The sequence below is a fragment of the Erinaceus europaeus genome, chromosome 8 (genome assembly GCF_950295315.1).
Source record: "Erinaceus europaeus chromosome 8, mEriEur2.1, whole genome shotgun sequence".
Classification (NCBI taxonomy): Eukaryota; Metazoa; Chordata; class Mammalia; order Eulipotyphla; family Erinaceidae; genus Erinaceus; species Erinaceus europaeus.
Window position 1 is genome coordinate 29,071,698 of NC_080169.1, and position 13,858 is coordinate 29,085,555.

The 13,858-nt window shown below is 42.9% G+C and overlaps 1 non-coding gene across 1 annotated transcript; it reads right to left on the reverse strand.

The window, feature by feature from the left end:
- Positions 1-13,109: 13,109 nt before the first annotated feature.
- Positions 13,110-13,177, reverse strand: LOC132540096 (small nucleolar RNA SNORD93). Its single transcript, XR_009551360.1, has one exon. It is a non-coding gene; the product is annotated as a small nucleolar RNA SNORD93 (small nucleolar RNA).
- Between the last annotated feature and the right edge of the window lie 681 nt (positions 13,178-13,858).

A 13,858-nucleotide genomic window follows, 5' to 3' on the forward strand; every position in this document is an offset into this window, starting at 1 on the left:
CCCAACTGCAGGGGGTAAAACTTCATGAGTAGGGAAGTAGAGCTGCAGGTGTCTCTCTCCCTCTATCTCTCCCACACTCCCTCAGCTTCTGTCTCTATCCATTAATAAATAATTAACTAAAATTTTAATGCACTTATTAAAAGCAACAGTACCAGGGATAAGTGATGGTGGGGGGGGGTTAACACCCACTATGTGCACATGTTACTATGCACAAAGATCTGGGTTCAAGCCTCTGGTTCCCACCTGTAGAGGGGAAGCTTCCTGAGTGATAGGACAGTATTACAGATACCTCTTTCTATCTCTCTTCCCACTTCTCTGTCTCTATAAGAGAGATATGAAGTGCTGATTTTACTCTTGCTTTTCCTCCAGGTCCTGGAAGCAGAACAGCAACACCTTTCTCAGGTTGTGGACATAACTGTCTGCATGGTTCCATGAACAGTTTGGCTCACGTGTTAGATCAGCGTTTCCCAATAAAATATAACATTCACAAGCTAGTACTTTACTTCTAATTAACACAAAGTATTTCACTTTTAATTGGTTGATTTTCCTTCATGAGAAAAAACACACACTGCTCCCCTCTGACTTATGATGGTGCTAGAGACTCAACCTGGGACCACAGAGCTTCAGGCATCAAAGTTTTCTGCATTATCCTGTCTCCCCAGCCTGAGTTATTTCACATGTTTAAAAAGCACCAGGTTTTTTTTTTCCCCCTTTTATTTATTTTTATTGGATAGACAGAAATTAGAGGTAGAGATAGCCCTGTTGTGAAGCTTTCTCCCTGCAGGTGGGGACCAGGGGCTTGAACACTTTGTGCACTGTAATGTGCTTAACCAGGTATGCTACCACCCGCCCCTGCTCTAGTTAAAAAAAGAAAAGAAAAGAAAGGAAAGAAAGAAAGAAAGAAAGAAAGAAAGAAAGAAAGAAAGAAAGAGAAAGAAAGAAAACAAGAAAGAAGAAAGAAACAAAAGATGGAACTCCAGCTACAGGGTTGGCTACTCTTGGCTATAAGACAAGATTTGGCACATTGCTCAAAAGTTACATTGCCTTTTTAAAATATAAGAATTCTAATTCTTTGTACTCTAAGTTGAGAAATAATTTCTTTTCTTTCTTTTTTTAATTTTTTTATTTAAGAAAGGATTAATGAACAAAAACATAAGGTAGGAGGGGTACAACTCCACACAATTCCCACCACCCAATCTCCTTAACCCACCCCTCCCATGATAGCTTTCCCATTCTCTATGCCTCTGGGAGCATGGACCCAGGGTCGTTGAGGGTTGCAGAAGGTAGAAGGTCTGGCTTCTGTAATTGCTTCCCCGCTGAACATGGACGTTGACTGGTCAGTCCATACTCCCAGTCTGCCTCTCTCTTTCCCTAGTAAGGTGTGTCTCTGGGGAAGCTGAGCTCCAGGACACATTGGTGGGGTCTTCATCCAGGGAAGCCTGGCCAGCATCCTGGTGGCATCTGGAACCTGGTGACTGAAAAGAGAGTTAACATACGAAGCCAAACAATTTGTTGAGCAATCATGGATCCCAAGCTTGGAATAGTGCAGAGGAAGTGTTAGGGAGGTACTCACTGCAAACTCTAGTGTACTTCTGCTTTCAGGTATATATTTTGCAGTAGTTTATGGATACGTGTGAACATAAGCTCTCTCTCACAGAAACTGGTGTATATCTAGGTTATGGGACTTTGTTAGAAAGTGATCCACCTGAGATGGAATTAGAGTATACTATAAAAGGAAAGGTCTCACCCGAGTAATGAAGCTGAAGGGTTGTCATTCCACACGTGAAGTCTCTGGACACAGTCTGAGGTGAAACATGTTGAGGTGGCAATTGTTGCATTGGAGAAATAATTTCTAGGGGTTGGATGGTGACACACCCAGTAGAGGACACACATTACCATGCATGACGACCTGATTTCAAGTCCCTTTTCTGCTCCTACAGGAAGTTTTATGAACGGTGGAGCAGTGCTTTCGGTGTCTCCAGATGTCTCCCCTCTCTCTCCATCTTTAGCTCTCTATTTCAGCCTCTATTTTAAAAAGGAGGGGGTGCAGTGGAGATAGCATCATGGTAACACAAAAAGACTTTCAGGAGTCTGGGCGGTAGCGCAGCGGGTTAAGTGCAGGTTGCACAAAGCACGAGGACCGGCATAAGGAACCTGGTTCGAGCCCCCGGCTCCCCACCTTCAGGGGAATCGCTTCACAAGCGGTGAAGCAGGTCTGCAGGTGTCTGTCTTTCTCTCTCCCTCTCTGTCTTCCCCTCCTCTCTCCATTTCTCTCTGTCCTATCCAACAACAATGACATCCGTAACAACAACAGTAATAACTACAACAATAAAACAAGGGCAACAAAAGGGAATAAATAAATATTAAAAAATATATATTTTCATGCCTGAGGTACCAGAATTCCCAGGTTCAGTCTCCAGCACCAACATAAGCCAGAGCTGAGCAGTGCTTAGGGGGTGTGGGGTGTGTGTGTGTGTATCTTAAGCCCTCACTTGTTTGGGTGCTTTACATTGTACCACTCTGCCATACTATAAGCATTGCTTACTTGTGCAAGATGAGGTGCAAGGATTTTATAGATGAACTTCAGGTTAAAGTGCAGTGTATATTAAGGTGTCTGCCAAGTCCAAGAGGCTTAGAGCCCATGCAGGATGGTGAGAGCAGTCCAAGAGAATGGGGGTCATTGTCAGAACTCACAGATGGGGGTGACAACAGGGAGACACAGGCAGCCCAAAACAATCGGTCTGGGCAATACTCTGGATAGACAGATACATTATATTCACTGCAAAAAAAAAAAAAAATTCTTTAGTTCAGAACTAGATCCAGGAATAAAGACAGAGGCAACCAGGATTCTGTTGAGCCTCAGGGAAAATCTGAAAATTCATGTAGATAAGAATCTACCAACCAGGGAGTCAGGGGGTAGCGCAGCGGGTTAAACGCAGGTGGCGCAAAGCACAAGGACTGGCGTAAGGATCCCGGTTCGAGCCCTGGCTCTCCACCTGCAAGGGAGTCGCTTTACAAGCGGTGAAGTAGGTCTGCAGGTGTCTTTCTCTCCTCCTCTTTGTCTTCCCTCTCCTTTCTCCATTTCTCTCTGTCCTATTCAACAACGACAACAATAACTACAACAATAAAACAACAAGGGCAACAAAGGGGGAAAAATAAAATAAAATAAAATAAAATAAAATAAAAAGAATCTACCAACCAGGGAGTCGGGGAGTAGAGCAGCGGGTTAAACGCAGGTGGTGCAAAGTGCAAGGACCTAGGTAAGGATCCCGGTTTGAGCCCCCAGCTCCCCACCTCCAGGAGGGTCGCTTCACAAGCAGTGAAGTAGGTCTGCAGGTGTCTGTCTTTCTCTCCCCCTCTCAGTCTTCCCCTCCTCTCTCCATTTCTCTCTGTCCTATCCAACAATGACAACAATAATTACTACAACAGTATAACAACAAGGGCAACACAAAGGAACAAATAAATAAATATTAAAAAAAAAACAACAACCAACCAGACAGGTGGGATTTGGGAGCAGATCACTGTGGAGGAAGGCATTGGAACTCCTGAAATTATCACAAGACTGTATCGTCACCACATCTGACAGCCGCCATTTCCATGGCTGAGGCTGTTTCTCCAATGTAGTTATATGGGAAGGGGAGGGGAGGGATGATTTCTTCTTCATTTTAAAATTTTTCTTATTTATCTTTATTTATTGGATAGAGAGCCAGAAATCAATAGGGAAGGGGATGGTAGAGAGGTGGAGAAACACAGACACCTGCAACACTGCTTCACCACTTGCAAAGTTTTGCCCCTATAGGTGGGGATGGGTGGGAGAGGGAGATGCTTAAACCCCGGTCCTTGTACATTGTAACATACAAACTCAACCAAGTGCACCATCACCCGACCCTCTATCTCCATTTAAATAGGTGCATGGAGGGGAATTGACACTAGATTTTACTCTTCTTTTTTTTAATTATTTATTTATTCATGAATAAGATAGGAGCAGAGAAAGAACCAGGCATCACTCTGATACATGTGCTGCTGGGGATCGAACTTAGGACTTCATGGTTGAGAATCCAATGCTTTATCCACTGCACCACCTCCTGGACCACAGATTTTACTCTTGACACTGCCGTTGGCTGGTTGGTTGGTTGGTTGGTTGGTTGCCTGGCTGGCTGGCTGGTTTTACAGAGCACTTTTCAGCTCTGGCTTACGATAGTGCTTTGGATTGAAATTGGGATCTTTGGCGCCTTAGGCATGAAAGTCTTTTTGTATAACTATTATGCTATTTCTGCAGCCCAAGACTTCACTCTCTAAACATCCTTGGAATGATGTGAAAGCATGAATGAATATATCCAAAATGAAGTTGCATAGCTCTTCAGTGAAGATGGTAATAGTGATGACTCAAAAAGATAATTATGGAACCACAAATTAGGACAGTGACTACCATGCACAGATGGTCAGCTATGATTACCTATTTTATTTTATAATATTGGGTTGTAGAAAAATAATGAAGTATTTCTGTTTTTCTTTTTTTAATATTTATTTATTTTCCCTTTTGTTGCCCCTGTTGTTTTATTGTTGTAGTTATTATCATTGTTGTTATTGACGTTGTCGTTGTTGGATAGGACAGAGAGAAATGGAGAGAGGAGGGGAAGACAGAGAGGAGGAGAGAAAGATAGACACCTGCAAACCTGCTTCATCGTCTGTGAAGTGACTCCCCTGCAGGTGGGGAGCCGGGGGCTCCAACTGGGATCCTTACGCTGGTCCTAGCGTTTTGAGCCACCTGTGCTACCACCTGACCCGTTTTTCTTTTTGTTATTATTTTTTTTATCGCCACCAGGGTTATTGCTGGGGCTCAGTGCTGGCAATATGAATCTACCACTCATGGTGGTGTTATTTTTCTTTTCCTATTTTTTTTGCCAGAGCACCGCTCAGCTCTGGTATTTATGGTGGTGTGGGGGAGTGAACTTGGGACTTTAGAGCCTCAAGCATGAAAGTCTCTTTGCATAACCATTATGCTATCTACCCTGTGCACTAATTAAAAAAACAAAACAAAAATCTGCAGATGTGCTTCACCACTTGTAAAGCTGCCCTCTGTAGGTGGGGAGTGGGGGCTCGAGGACTTGGGGTCCTTGCACTTGGTAAGATGTGTGCTTAATTTGGTGCACTACCATCTGGGCTCCTAATTTTTTAAATTTCTTTATTGGGGAATTAATGTTTTACATTCGACAGTAAATACAAGTTTGTACATGCATAACATTTCCCAGTTTTCCATATAACAATACAACCTCCACTAGATCCTCTGTCATCCTTCTTGGATCTGTATTCTCCCCACAGTCTTTTACTTTGGTGCAATACACCAATTCCATTTCAGGTTCTACTTGTGCTTTTTTTTCTGATCTTGTTTTTCAACTTCTGCCTGAGAGTGAAATCATCCCATATTCATCCTTCTGTTTCTGACTTATTTCACTTAACATGAATTTTTTAAGGTCCATCCAAGATCGGTTGAAAACGGTGAAGTCACCATTTTTTATAGCTGAGTAGTATTCCATTGTGTATATAGGCCACAACTTGCTCAGCCACTCATCTGTTGTTGGACACCTGGGTTGCTTCCAGGTTTTGGCTATTACAAATTGTGCTGCCAAGAACATATGTATACACAGCTCTTTTTGAATGGGTGTGTTGGGTTCCTTAGGATATATCCCCAGGAGAGGAATTGCAGGATCATAGGGTAGTCCATTTCTAACCTTCTGAGAGTTCTCCAGACTGTTCTCCACAGAGGCTGGACCGATTGACATTCCCACCAGCAGTGAAGGAGGGTTCCTTTGACCCCACACCCTCTCCAGCATTTGCTGCTGTTACCTTTTCTGATGTATGACATTCTCACAGGAGTGAAGTGGTATCTCACTGTTGTCTTAATTTGCATTTCTCTGACAGTCAGAGACTTGGAGCATTTTTTCATGTGTTTCTCGGCCTTTTGGATCTCTTCTGTGGTGAATATTCTGTCCATGTCCTCCCCCATTTTTGGATGGGGTCATTTGTTGTCCTTGCTTCATATCTTAACTGCCTTTCAGACACCAAGTTGCAGATGCTATGATTCCATCCTGCACTCCCGGGGCAGATGACCTCACCTCTCTAGAGCCCTACCCCACTAGGGAAAAGATAAACACAGGCTGGGGGTATGGATCAACCTGCCAATGCCCATGTCTAAGAGAAGCAGTTACTGAAGCCAGGCCTTTACCTTCTATACCCCATAAAGAATTCAGATCCATACTCCCAGAGGGGGAGAAACCCTAGGGGAAGATGACCAGAGGGCTTTGAAACGCAATTCTATCAGGACCAGAGAAGGAAGAGGAAAAAAGGAAAGACATCCAGTAATAGGTAGATGTAATAGATATAGTAATAGATGTAGGTTTGACTTAGGAAGAGAAGGCTAGGCTATACGAGAGAGAAAAAAAAAAAGGAGGGGGGGCAAAAATCTAGATATATAGGTAGGTAGGTGCAAATTATAGAAATAAGTCAACCCTTATCTGTGATCTTGGGAGAACCATTGCAGTTTCCATTGGAGGGAACAGAACTCTGATGGTGTGATATTTCCCCCTGTAGGTGGGGACCAGGAGTTTGAACCCAGGACCTTGTGCACTATAACATGTGCACTTAAGCAGGTGTGCCACCACCCAGCCCCATATCCTGTAATTTTGTAAACCAATATTAAATCACTGGGGGAAAAAAATGTCCATCTACCCCTGGGGCACAATGCCAGTTAGTGCCTATCACCTGATACTGTTATACTGATTCTCTCCTAAGACTGTTCCCCTGCAGGTCTCTGGTCCTTTGACCTCACTGTGACCCAGCTTCTTCAGGAAAACATTCCAGAAGCAGAACAAGGGGCTGTAAATGGTGTGCAGTGCTCTCTGAATTACCTCATGGATCTTGTCCACTTCATTCTTGTCATGCTTGCTCCCCAGCCACAGCAGTTTGGCATGCTGGTCTTCATCGCCATGCTATTTGTAACCACAGGGCATGTGCTGTACTTTTTTTATGCCAGAAAGTGTAAGATTCTGAATGCTTGTGCTCAGAGGACAGCCAAGAAGGGTGCTTTAACCTGAAAGGTAGGCAGTACCTCTGACAGCTCAGAGATGCTATTAGCACTGATCCCATCCCAGTGATCTCATGATACAGTCACTTTTTACCTCTGCTACATCTGAGAGCAGTTTTGGTCACCCATTACTGATGCTGAGGAATTATTCTGATGCAGTCTCTGCCCCCAGGTTTTACCACGCCCCGTGAAATCCTAGCAGTGCCCCCTTCAACCAATCCTGCCCCTCACGTCACCCCTGGTTGTTGCCCAATAAAAGCTCTCACTCCCCCCCCCCCCCCCCGCTCTCTCTCAGCGCCCTCTCTCCCTCTCTCTCTTTCTCTCGCTCTTGCCCGGTGGTGAGGTAGTGGGGACGGCCATTGTCGGCTGACTCCACGTGGCCTGAGCCACCCCCCCATCCAATAATAAAGATTTGTGCACCCCACTTGCTCCGGACCTCCTCTCTCTCTTCTCCGCAGCGCAGCCCGACACCTGGCCACAACCGACACATTACCCATAGTTGAAGCACTTCACTCAGTGCTTTTTGTTTTTTAACTGCACCTTATATAATTTCTAGTGGCATTTATGATACTCCCTGATTTTCATTCCCAATCTTTCCCCATCATAAAAATCCTTAAGGGTCTATTATTAGACAGACATACCCAAACCAAAGTTAGGAAATCAGAACTATTTATCAGAGATTATTTGCTAAGAAAATTAACATTCGACTATTTCATTTGGAGAGGAAAGGAGGGACCACAGCAATAGTAATATCTTCCCCAGGTGCTGCAGTATCCCCAGGTGGGGTGGGGACTTGAAATGGGGCTACACACATGGTAAAGCACATGCCCCATTCAGTGAAGCTATCTCTCCAACCTCCCAAGAGTGCTTAATAAAAGTATTCTTAAGTAAGGGAGTCAGTGGTAGCACAGCGGGTTAAGCACAGGAAGCACAAAGCGCAAGAACCAGCGTTAGGATCCTAGTTTGAACCCCCCCCTGCTCCCCACCTGCAGGGGAGTCACTTCACAGGCGGTAAAGCAGGTCTACAGGTGTCTTTCTCTCCCCGTCTTCCCCTCCTGTCTCCATTTCTCTCTGTCCTATCCACCAATGATGACATCAATAACAACAGTAATAACTACAACAATAAAACAAGGGCAACAAAAGGGAATATTAAATTTTTTTTTAATATTCTTAAGTATTATATTTAAAATCCCCAGAAGTGCTAGCACCTTGAGTGTAGAATATATATCCAGTCTCCTAAGTCGCATGGCTCCCTACTCCTGAGCATGACAAGATGGTTGCATACCTGTACATTCTACATCTGAAGTGCTGATTTTACTCTTGCTTTTCCTCCAGGTCCTGGAAGCAGAACAGCAACACCTTTCTCAGGTTGTGGACATAACTGTCTGCATGGTTCCATGAACAGTTTGGCTCACATGTTAGACCAGTGCTTCCCAATAAAAGGTAACATAAAACACATTACACAAGCCGGTACTTTACTTCTAATTAATACAAATTATTTCACTTTTAATTGGTTGATTTTCCTTCACGAGAAAAACACACACTGCTCCCCTCTGACTTATGGTGGTGCTAGAGACTCAACCTGGGATCACAGAGCTTCAGGCATCAAAGTTTTCTGTATTATCCTATGTCCCCAACATGAGCTATTTCACATTTTTAAAAAGCACCAGGTTTTTCCCCCCTTTTTGTTTATTTTTATTGGATAGACAGAAATTAGAGGCAGAGATAGAGGGAAACGTGCATCCCTGTTGTGAAGCTTTCTCCCTGCAGGTGGGGACCAGGGGATTGAATCTGGGTCCTGTGCACTGTAATGTGCTTAACCAGGTGCGCTACCACCCGGCCCCACAAAAAGTTTTTCTACATCGAATGTCTTCATGCTTCTGCCATGTAAATAGTCATGTTTAAACAATTCAGTTCTAACAGGTGGTTAATGTCTAATGCATGGGATTAGTTGTGAAGTCTCTGATGATTTCCCATTGGTAATCCACATAGCTTTCACTACAGATCTTTAATATAATGAACTCTATCCTGCCTTACAGACTGGGAATAGCTTGCCAGGGCACTTGTCCAACTGGAAAATCAGTGGTTTTAGGCTCTGTTCCACCAACCACATTATACTCTCTGCCCAGAAACAAATCCTGTTAACATTCATCAAGCCAACTTGCTTGGATTTTTACTTCTTTATATCTGAAACAGATTGATGTGCCACTATCCTTGAAAGGCAGGTAGCAACAATGATCCTTGCATTGCAGATAACCTCCACCAGAGGGCCTTCCAATAGTAGCTGCATAATCTCAATCATCAATCACCATTTTTATAGCAAAACACCAGAAGTAGGAATTTTCAGTTTATTAACAAAAGTAAGGGAGTCGGCCTTACTGGCCTAAAAAGCACAAGGACTGGAGTAAGGATCCTGGTTCAAGCCCCCTGCTCCCCACCTGCAGGGGAGTCACTTCACAAGCGGTGAAGCAGGTCTGCAGGTGTCTTTCTCTCCCTTCTCTCGATTTCTCAGTCCTATCCAACAACATCAATAACAATAATAACTACAATAAAACAAGGGCAACAAAAGGAATAAAATAAGCAAAAGTTCCAGAAAAGTAGCATATATGATTCCAGAGTCAAGACACTGTACTATATTTTGCCAACTTAAAGTTTATATTTATATATTCACACCCCTTTGGGCCGGGGAGGTAGTATCATGGTTATGAGAGCATCAAAGGTACTAGGTTCAATCCTCCAAATCACCATTAGCCAGAGCTGAGCAGTGCTCTAGTTAAAAAGAAAAATAAGGCCTTTCTAAAATATCTGTAGTTAATATATTCACACAATCTGAACTGTACTTGCCTCTTAAAAGTTGTAGCCTCACACCTTAGCTTATAAAGAAAGTAGGTCCAGGCTCATAGGTCTTAGTTGACTAAGCCAAATGTTTCTCCATTTAAAATTCTCATTAACAGGGAATTGGGCAGTTCGAGCCCCAGGCTCCCCACCTACAGGGGAAGCAGTCTACAGGTGTCTATTTTCCCCTCCTCTCTCCATTTCTGTCCTAACATCAGTAACAATGAAAAAAAAAAAAAAAAAAAAGAGGGCAACAAGAGAAAAATATTTTTTAAAAAAATAAGCAAAAAATTAGCAAGTAAGCTTGTAAATTTCTCATCTGACTAAAACTTTGGCTCAAATTGGTAGGGACCAAGAGACTGACTTACTGTCAGATTTTTTTAGATTTATTTTCCCCTTTGTTGCCCTTGTTTAACATTGTTGTGGTTATTGATGTCGTTGTTGGATAGGACAGAGAAATGGAGGAACACATGGGGGAAAGACAGGCCTGCTTCACCTCTCATGAAGTGACTCTCCTGCAGGTGTGGGGGGCGGGATCCTTACTCCCACCCTTGAGTTTAACCTGCTGCACCACCCTGACTCCAGTCAGATTTTTATTACTGGCTATTGAACCTGGGATATTTGATGCCTCAGTATGATTTTTTTTTTTAATTTATTTTCCCTTTTATTGCCCTTGTTGGTGGCTAGGACAGAGAAATGGAGAGAAAAAGACACCTATCTGCTTCACCACCTGAGAATCAACTCCCCTGCAGGTGAGGGGGGCGGCTGGAACTGGGATCCTTACACCATCCTTATGCCCCTAGTACAGTCTTTTTGTATAACCATATGCTATCTCCCCAGCTCTAATGACCTTTATAACTCATCTGGCTGAACCTTTACCTTTTCTATTTTATCTACTTGTATACCATAAATCATTTTGAGAATGTGTGGTATAAATACATGAGTCTCCTCAGTTGTTTCTCTATTAATGGAATCAGTAGGGAATTGACCCAACTCACGTCTATGCTCGACAGGACCTGCCAATATACGCGGATATCTTCGCCCACCCTGTCCAACACTTGACGTCTTGTCACCCAATCTGGTCCCCTACGCCTACACTGAACTTCTCTGTTCCAGTCTCTTGGAAACAGAGCTGGCAGTCAGCTGAGGTAAAGAACAAACACCACCTCATCACAGACCCCTGCAAGCGTCAACCCGGCTTTGACCTAGCACGTTCTGATTGGGCCCTCCTCAATTGCTATCGAACAGGCCATGGCCGGTGCACCGCTATGTTCCATCGCTGGGGAGCCAGAGATGACCCGAACTGCCCCTGCGGCTCCAGACTATGACCCACATAGTCAACGACTGCCACCTCTCCAGATTCAAAGGAGGTCTCGAAACTTTACATCAGGCTCAACCTGATGCTGTTGACTGGCTACTGAAGGGCAAATGCTACTTGGAGAGATACCAATTGCATAACTACACCTAGGTAAATCCCATCTGAGGTTAATGAGGGAGTTATGAATGATATACTTTTAATAAAAGCATAACCATTACCAAAAAAAGTTCACTTCTTTCAGTCATAATTCTTTTTTTAAAAAAGATTTTATTTACTGATTGATGAGAAAGATAGGAGAAAGAACCAGGCATCATTCTGGTACCTGTGCTGCCAAGGATCAAACTCATGCTTGAAGAGACCACTGCTTTATCCATTGCATCACCTCCCGGACCAGTCATAATACACTCGATCTGAGCCTATCCTTGAAAAACATTTGGGAGTTAGGTGGTAGCGCAGCAGGTTAAGCAAACAGGCCTAGAATCCCTGTTTCAGGCCACAGCTCCCCAACTGCAGGGGAGTTGCTTCACAAGTAGTGAAGCAGGTCTGCAGGTGTCTATCTTTCTCTCTTGTCTTCCCCTCCTCTCCTATTCAACAGCAAGGACATCAATAATAACTACAAAAAAAAAAAAAAAAAAAAGCAAGGGCAACAAAGGGGAATACTAAAAAAAAAAATACAACTATTAAAGAATATACAAGCTGTAGGATAGTCAAAGGAAGGGGATTTTAAAGGAACCTATAGAGGTCCAGCAATAATCTTGGTGGCAAAAAAAGTAATTGGGCGGAGTAGATAGCATAATGGTTATGCAAACAGACTCTCATGCCTGAGGCTCCTAAGTCCCAGGTTCAATCCCCCACACCACCATAAGCCAGAGCAGAACAGTACTCTGGTAAAAAAAAAAAAAAAAAAAAGGTAACAATCACTGATCAGATCACTTAAGAGACATCTGAAGAGTAACTTTAGAATAACCTAAGTGGGGCCTGCAGTATTGCATCGGGTTAAGCAAACATGACGTGGAAGCTAAGGACCTACATTAGGTGGTTTCCCACCAGCTTTGCATGCAGTGAAGCAGGCTTGCAGATGGCTATCTTTCTCTCCCCCTGCTCTCTGTCCTGTCCAATAACAATGATAAAACAAGGGCAAAAGGGGAAAAAATGGCCTCTTAAGATCTTAAGAGCAATGGATTCGTAGCACAGGAACCAAGCCACAGCAATAAACCATTAAGGCAAAAAAAACCCCTAACTAATTCCTGTGCCAAACTTCAGGCCACTCAATAAAATTGAATGATATGAAAATTCTACATAGCATTTTTGGTATCTTCTAAAAATATATCAATTACTACTACTACAAAAAAGAACAAAACCTCCATATTGTATATTAACAGCTTCTTTCAAATGCCACAATTGTCTTGCATGCACCAGATCTGTAAAAGAAGTAAAGTAGATAATTAGATCAGCAGCTACTATAGAAAATATCAAAATCTATGCAGGTACCCCCCCAAAAAAAACATCAGCTCAGTAATGTTAAAAACTTTTACTCAAAAAACCTAATTTATCATTGCTAAAAATTTTTCCTCAGCTTTCTGGAAAACTGAATTTTTCAAGAACTTAAGCTCATCAAAACGGCCACCGTTGGGGAAAATAAGCACTTTTAACCCTCTCAAACACTGTAAGAACAGTTGGGTGCTGAGACAACACATCTGGTACAACACACATTTTAGCATGTACAAAAGCCCAGATTTGAGTTCCTAGTCCACTAGGAGAAGTGGAGCTGTTTAGGTACAAAACTTGGGGGGGGGATGTATTGTGTTTTTAAAGGATGAAGATATAGTTATGTATTAGTTATATGATATAGTTAAATGAACTATAGTTCATTGGCCTCAGGTAAATCCTTTAACCCATCAGAGTAAATCCAATCAGATTAGAGTTCTCATCCTTGGCCAAGAATTCCACTTAACAGTACAAGTCAAATGCTTTCCATTTTGTTCATACCTTAAACTCCCCAGCATTTTAAACTGCACTGAGCCTAGAAGAGAGAATAATGTCAATATCAGGTGGTAACACTTTAGTCTTAAGAGTGACTTTCATTTGAATAACTCCTATAAAGGAGCTACAGGAAATCTTCAAATCTCACATTTGGGAAACTTTTATAACTTCAGTCAGCAGCAAACTGAATAATGAATAAAGCCTCTGAACTGAGAATTTGTTTAATGTCAGCCACTACTGTCTTTCCAATTTTATTTGCAGGCAATAGTATATTTAAAAAAGTCTTGTAACAGATTTTAAAACCCAAGGAAACTGAAGACTTGTTTACAGGGCAGCAGAGGCCGAGGGGTCCAGTGCAGACAGAACAGTCCTGAACATTGAACAGCCTGTACGATCCTTAAATAGACACTGGCTCAAGTTGCTTCCTTCCCATGCTGACTGGTCGTCAGCCCAGGGCATTCTCAGATGGAATTGTTTAGACATTTTGGTTCAGCAGGAATTCCCAATATCTAAAACCATTACAGAGCAAGTTCTGCCTGTTTCATAACCCTGGAGTTGAGTCATTCAAGGAGAGCCCATGGGCTTTTGGCCCACCTACTATAGGGATACCTTTAGAACAGCCAGCAGCACTGCAAACC